Source organism: Toxorhynchites rutilus, chromosome 3, assembly GCF_029784135.1.
Source record: "Toxorhynchites rutilus septentrionalis strain SRP chromosome 3, ASM2978413v1, whole genome shotgun sequence".
NCBI classification, from domain to species: domain Eukaryota; kingdom Metazoa; phylum Arthropoda; class Insecta; order Diptera; family Culicidae; genus Toxorhynchites; species Toxorhynchites rutilus.
Window position 1 is genome coordinate 86,683,689 of NC_073746.1, and position 7,434 is coordinate 86,691,122.

General features: G+C 39.1%; 1 long non-coding RNA gene across 2 annotated transcripts; it reads left to right on the top strand.

Moving 5' to 3' along the window:
- Nucleotides 1-431: 431 nt before the first annotated feature.
- On the top strand, nt 432-6,169 carry LOC129779200 (uncharacterized). Of its 2 annotated transcripts, XR_008743583.1 has the most exons (5): nt 432-511; nt 723-899; nt 1,017-1,219; nt 4,686-4,895; nt 5,981-6,169. It is a non-coding gene; the product is annotated as an uncharacterized LOC129779200 (long non-coding RNA). The 2 variants fall into 2 exon arrangements; XR_008743584.1 differs by lacking the exon at nt 4,686-4,895.
- The last annotated feature ends 1,265 nt before the right edge of the window (nt 6,170-7,434 follow it).

Consider the following 7,434-nt stretch of genomic DNA (forward strand, 5'->3'; position numbering starts at 1 on the left):
ACCATCAATGTCTTGCGACTCCGGTCTTCAGCAATCACGTGAAAATGCATTAACCAACATCACAAAAAAACAAATTAAAAAAAATATATAAAAATCCGAATAAAAAAAATCATTCAAATGAACATGCTACATTTTAAAATTTACTACTATAATTATTGATAAAAACATGCAAAATAAATAACAATTACTAAATAAATAACGAAATTTTATTTAAAAAAAACATGCAAAACATATGTACAAGTACCATGGTATTTTATGCATTCTACGATAGACTATTTACAATAACAAAAATTGCACAGAGTTCAACTCATGAACGGATATGAAATATTTCATTCTGTCGGAGTTGACCTAGGAATGCATGCTATTACTTCGTTTCGTGGGGAAACTACTATTCATTGTTAGTGTGTGTGAGTGCTTCGAGCTTCGAGCTATTAACAATCATACGTTACAGAATGGAACAACGTATGCGGTGTCCCAAAGGATTCAATAATTTCCCGGAGATTCGTGATGGGTAAGTATCAAATCATATGGATATAAATTCTTTATCAGGGATACATGGGTACTTATTTTACTTGTATTTTCAACTACTAAACTAACTGCCTTGCTTGTTTCATCACCTTCTATTGTTCTTCTATTATGTTCGATTACCTATTAACCCTCACACTATAACTAACCTACAATATTAATTTAATCTATTTTCTACATCTCCAAACCAAATTTAGCGACATTGAAAAACATATTTTAATCAGATGGCAAGGAATTGACAAAGAGCATAAGCTTGAGCTTTAAAGGAAGACGGGAAGGATTTATTGAGACTATCCGGACGCCCTGTCCCACAGACACCCTATTATGGGCCAACCTGTTCTATCCTCGATCTGGGATTTAGCGAATGGATTCAGGTGAAACTCCCTAAAGAAGCATTATCGGGATGGATACCATCCTCTCATTTGACCTCCCGTTTCTCAAGAACCGGAGTCCTTTTGTTCACTTCTTATTATTCTTATGATTTTTTTTAGATCTACCTACGCTCGCAAATCTGCGGCTGAGAATGTGCCCAATGGTTTACCATTCATATCTGAGACCTCGTAGGAACTAGTACCCTTCCTGGCCATAATGATGCAGGGTGTATAAATCGGTCCTAGCTTCGCATTGAAGTCCTTAACCGCGGAAGATTGAAGAAAAGTGCGTTTGAACACTCGTTGACCCACAGTAAAAGTAGGTGAGTATCTTTTGTTCCTCAAATCATACCGAGCTTTCGTTGACTAATAAGCTTTTCGCAAATTAGCTATAACTAGCTCATAAATCTTCTTATTAATTCCTTCAAATTTTTCGATTCTCTGATCTACAGACTGATTTCCTTCTTTTTCTCGTGCGTTATCGGTCCCCCGAACCACGATTTCACTGCCGAAAATTATTCGATGAGGAGTGAATTTGGTTGAAGCATGAATGGAGTTATTCAAAATAAACTCAATTTCTGCGATTCTGGTGTCCCATACACGCTGATTTTCTCGAACATATGTTCGAATCATGGAATTTATGGTACGATTTAGCCGTTCGGCCGGATTGGCTTGACTCCTGTGTCGAGAATTTGTCCAATGTTGCACCTCATATTTATGTAACAGGTCTTGGAATTCTCTAGACAGAAAAGTCGTCGCATTATCCGTTATCAAATATTGGGGAACGGATAGCTTTCGGAACCATTGATTTTCCACTATGGAACATAGACTTCCAGACGATATTTTCTTCACCGGAACAAGATGGCAGTACTTAGAGAATAAGTCCATTATGACTAATAAGTGTGCATTACCATTCTTGCTCCGAGGAAGTGACTGGATATAATCCATGCATATAATCAGAAATGGTTTAGTCGCAATTCGCTGCCTACCCATTTTCGGGACGGTTGAAATGGTTGGATGTTTGTTTTCTTTACACGATTCACAGTAACCGATATATCGTTTTAGGTCTGCGTTCATTCGAGGCCAGTAATATCTTCTCTTAACCCTTTCAATACATTTTTCGAACCCAATGTGCATGCTTTCATCATGTTCCTGTTTCATTATTTGCTGCTGCATCGAATCAGGAACACACTCCTTCCATTCGAACCTATAATCTAATAAATCCGACCGCGCGGACACAAATTTGAATAGCTTCCCATTTTCGATTTTGAAATCCATATATTTTTCCGGTTGACGTTCCACCGCTTTGAATAATTTTGGATACCACCCATCTTTTCTCTCGACATCTACAGCTTCGACTGATCGCGACAACGCATCAGGGACAATATTGTCCTTGCCTTTTCGGTGCTTCACTTCCATATCGTACTGTTGGAGTGTTATGCTCCACCTACTAAGTCGGGAAGAAGATCTCCATTTCGCTTTCATAATGAAAGACAACGCTGAAGAATCTGTCACCAGAGTGAAATGCGTTCCTTCTATGTAACATCTAAATTTTTCAATGCAGCGGAGGGCAGCTAACCCTTCCTTTTCCGCTGCATGATAATTCAATTCGGCTCCTTTAAATTTTTCCGAGTGATACGCGATTACTTTTTCTGTACCATCCTGAACTTGCGTGAGGACTCCCGCAAGAGCGTTGTCGCTTGCATCAGTCTGTACACAAAATGGTAATGTGAAATCGGGATTGACCATCACTGGCGCGGAAATCAAACGTTCCTTGATATCGTTAAAAGCCTGCTCTGCTGCACTGTTCCACTGTACCCTTTTTGGCTTATTTTTCAACAAATTTGTCAAAGGTACAGTGAGTTCACTAAAGTTTTCGATAAACCTGCGGTAGTAGTTTACCATACCGAGGAATCGCCTTAGAGATCTCACGGAATTCGGAACCTCATACCCCAAGATCGCTTGGACTCGATCTGGGTTAGGTCGAAGACCGTCTCGAGATAAAATGTAGCCTAGATATGGCAGTTCATGGCAGCAGAACTTTGATTTCTCCAGATTGATGCACAAATTAGCATCTTTCAATCGTTTGGCCAACTCCCTTAATTTCGCTAAGTGGTCATCAAAAGTGTTGCTGACCACTACAATGTCAAAACCCAATACTTGGTCCATAAGTTTGCTAAGAGTTGCTGGACTATTTATGAGACCGAATGGCAATCGCGTAAATTGGAATAAGCCTTTACCTGGAATTGAGAATGCGGTATATTTTCGCGATTCTTCCATTAAAGGCACCTGCAGAAAAGCTTGAGTCAGATCGATTGTCGAAAGCATCCTGAATGGTCCTAACTGACTGAGTATCCTGTTTTGGTGAGGGAGAGGGTATGCGTCCCTTTTTGTCCGCTCGTTAAGCGATCTAGCGTCGAGGCACAATCTTACCTCTTCGCTATTTCTTTTCTTAACTGGGACGACTGGCAATGACCAGTCTGACCTTGAGGGTTCGATAATACCCTCTTCAAGCATGTTGTCCACTGTACGATGTATTTTCCTTTGTATTTCGGGACTCCAAGGATAAGGATTACGGACAGGTGGTGAATTTTGGTACTCTTCTTTGAGTTCAATTTTATGTGTCATGTAATTGGTTTTCCAAACTTACCAGGTTTTGCGGTTAGAAATAGTGATTTGGTATCCTCTAACTGTCTTTGCTGTTCATTATTTATTTCTATTGCATTTTCTCCCTCTTGTCCAACAATTTCTCCTACTTCGCTGCTATTGATCGTGGGTTCAATTCTAAATTTCTCCCAAAAATCATAGCCCAAAATGCATTTTCTATTTAATTGTGGGGCAAACAATACCGGTAAGATTTTAGTTTTTCCATTGAATGTGATTGGTACATCAGCGCATCCAATCACTTCTAAGTTCTGGCCCGCAGCTGTTTTCAAATTGATATTCGTGGGTTTCAGTTTTAGTTTCAATGCTTGAACTATTTTCCTTCCACCTATCCCTAAAATGGTTCTTGAAGCACCACTATCCAATAATCCTATCACAGATATCCCCAACATTTCCACCTTTGCAAAGGGTCTGTTATCTTCCCTGACATTAATGAATGCAGTTACTATTTCTGCATTCTGATCTCTACACATGCTTACTTGTGAATAGCCATGTTGTCTTAGCTGTTTTGGTGGATCAGCTATTGAAAATTTGTGAGGACTTGAAAAGTTTGTTTTACGACTGCGTTACCTCACTGGGCAGTCGGTTTGGTGTTTTTTGCTTAGCAGTAAGGGCACTCCTTTGTGATAAAACCTGGGAAACCACACACTTCACAAAAAACGTTCCTTTGCTTAGCGCAACTTTTGAAATAATGCCCATTTTCATGGCAATTGAAACAAATCCCTCCCCTCACCGGGATGTACGCTCGAACAATCCTTTGTAATGCACTTGTTCCACTTGGTCCTGGAACTGGACTCTTAGTCCTATAAGGATTGCTCGGATGCGTACTAGAATTGTAATAGTTTTTTGTACCAAATTTATTCTCCTGAACTTTAAAGTTCGATTGTGGTTTCCAAAGCTCTTTCTGGAAACGCTGCTCAAAATCCTGTCGTTTATTATCATTTTCCTTAATTTGTTCTTTATTAGACCGTTCTCTTTTTTGAAATCTATTTTCTTGATAATTTGAATTCTTTTCCTTCCTCATTTCCTCGATTTCTTCTGTTTTATGTACAAATCTATTTTCTCGTCTTTGATAATACTGCCAATTTATTGCATCAAATTTCTTGCCAAATTCTTTCATTTTAGGTATAGTGGTAATATTCGCGGCAAGCATGGCTATTCTGCACTCGTCCCGGGTATTTCGGAAAAGGACGTCGAATTTCCGTCTCTCATCCCATGGATTGGACATGCTACGAAAAATCCGGACCATGTCCAAGTAAAAGTCCTGGAACTTTTCTTTAGCACCTTGCTTTCGATTGTTAGCCTGTCGTTCATAGACGTAATCAATGTCAATTGGTAAGAACTCATTCTTTACTTCCTGAACCAAATTCTTCCTCGACCCCAACTCATTATTTCCATTTACCTCCATGAACCAAGACCTAGCTTTTTGGGTGAACAAATGGTGTGCTGATAAAAACAATTCAGTCTCCGTAAATCCTTCTGAACGCGCGTTGAACTCAACTTCTTTTAAAAATTCATTCAGCTTTCTTCCATTGTCCATCATATCGAATTGCCCACTTATGCACCGGTAAACGGTGACTATGGGTATTTATTCTAATATTTTCGCGTGGATTATTTTCATTTGCAATCCTTGATTCTGGATTGGAATAGTTTTCATTATTATTCGAACTTTGCCAAGAACTATTTCTCTGTTTCAACCATGCTATAAAATCAGATGGTTTATTGTTTACTCGTTTTTCTGTGTTTTTTTCTTTAACCGGTTCCTCGACGTGTGTACTATTTTTATGATTATATTCTTCTTGATTTTTATTTTGTTTCGACTCTAACAGTTGTATACGCTGTAACAATTGGCTAACAACATCCATGAGCTGTTTGTTTTCTGCTTCTAATTTCTCTCCATTATCGTCCTGAGCTTTTTGTCGTTCAACCGTTTCTACCTCCTTATCTAACTCTTCATCAATGTTCATTTCAACCTCACTCGTATCACTCTCTACCTCTTCATTTGGATTAGCATTGTAATTTCCATCCGTATTTTCATTATCCGGTCCATCGTTCGAACTATTTTCTTCGATTTGCTGTCTCAAACTTTCATTGATCATCTTCAATTCGGCCTCTCTAACCTCTGCTAGATGAGAGGAAGTTGAGAAATAACCATTCAACATGCTCAAACATTCCCCAGCTATCACAGCTAGAGAGTTCAAATCCTCCTCTCCACAAGCCTGACTTTTTAGTCTTTCCATTCGTAGAAGAATATGAATCAACCTAGTTTTGTAGCTCTGCTCTGGCGCTCTTTTCCCTTTTCTAATTTCCAACGCGTTTTTAATACTGTAAATTTTATCTCCACAGCTCTCTAATTCACCCATCACTGAATCCGCAATAAAATCTAAAAAAACCTCTTTCTGATTTTTTTCTTCTTTCAGGTGTGTTCGCAGTGTTCTTTCCAGTTGATTACGCGACCCATTTACTGGAATCTTGCGTATCTTCAGTTCATATTCCAACTCATCTATTGTTAAGTGAGCGGCATTCATAGCTCGATATTGCGACACAAAATGAGACATCGCCATTTTTGAGAACTGCTTGCACAAAAGGACACCAGGACAATGAATAATACAGAATTTAAAAAAATAACACTTTTATTTCATACACAATTATACAATTTAAAAACACGATCAATGAAATACTGTTACAAATAGATTAAAAATTGTTGTAAATTTAAAAAAAAAATAGAATATTGAATTAATATTATTTTTGACTAGTATAAGTAAAGATTTTAAGCATTGTAATACAGGTACTTATGTTTTTGGTTTCAATTTTCTTTATAGTTTGGAAGAACTCACATTGACTTTTTTAAGAACGTTTTGCATTTAGAATAACTCCATTCGAAATGTAAAAATCTAGTTTTAATTTGTTTCACTTGATTGTTGGTAGTCACATTAATCTTTCGCGTTCACTCAAGCTCTTTCCGAACCGAAAAATTGTACTCTTCTCGTCTCCACTAACCGTTCTGTTATGTTATAGCTCAATACTAGCTCTTGAAATAATGGGAATTTTCCCAGAGACTTCTGTATGAACCAATAACGAATCTCGAGTTTTTCCCTTGCACAAATAGTTTTGAAACTAATTTTTGTTGGGCGCCAAAGTGTAACTTCGGGTTTCGGTGCTCGGTGGCACACACGAAACTCCCTTTAAAAATGCCTCAGGGTCGGCATACGCTTTATTATTTGCTAGGGGAAAAACCTCGCGTTTGGCTAAGTTGCCTTGCCACCCACTTCCTTAACCTACACTCACCTGGAAGCTGGGCTGCGACGACTCGATGTTCCGGTTGTAGAAGGGATAATAATAATTCGTCGTCTGTCGGGAAATCGCGAATTCCCGGAAAATTCCGCGAGCACTCGCGGATAACGCACGATCGCACCTTTTTTCTCCATCCTCTTAAACCTTGATCTCCTTCTTTTCACCAATCTTTTCACTGATCTTATTCGCGCGAACAATCGCCTTTTTTTCCACGCGCGAAATATCCTTTTTTTTCTCTTAAAACTCGACCGTTCCGTCCAAAGGTTTCTTTTCCAGTCCCCTTTATACCTTTTCAAGCCTGGTCGTCAACCTCTCGACCCGGTCATTACCCTCATGATCCCAGGTACAGGTCCGAATTCCCATTTTCGGACCTATCTAAATATTTGTCGCCCATGCCAGTGCCATCTGGTGGCGGGTGCTGGTATCACCGGTTAAGGGCCGTGTACCCAGTTGTGGCGGTGCAAGTGAGGCGTGAAGCGGTGAAAATTCACGTAACCCCACGCTTAGCTTTTTCCCGACGGTGATTCATCAAAATTCGCGAACTAAAACACGCTAATTTCGTGTGTCTCAAACGTTCACC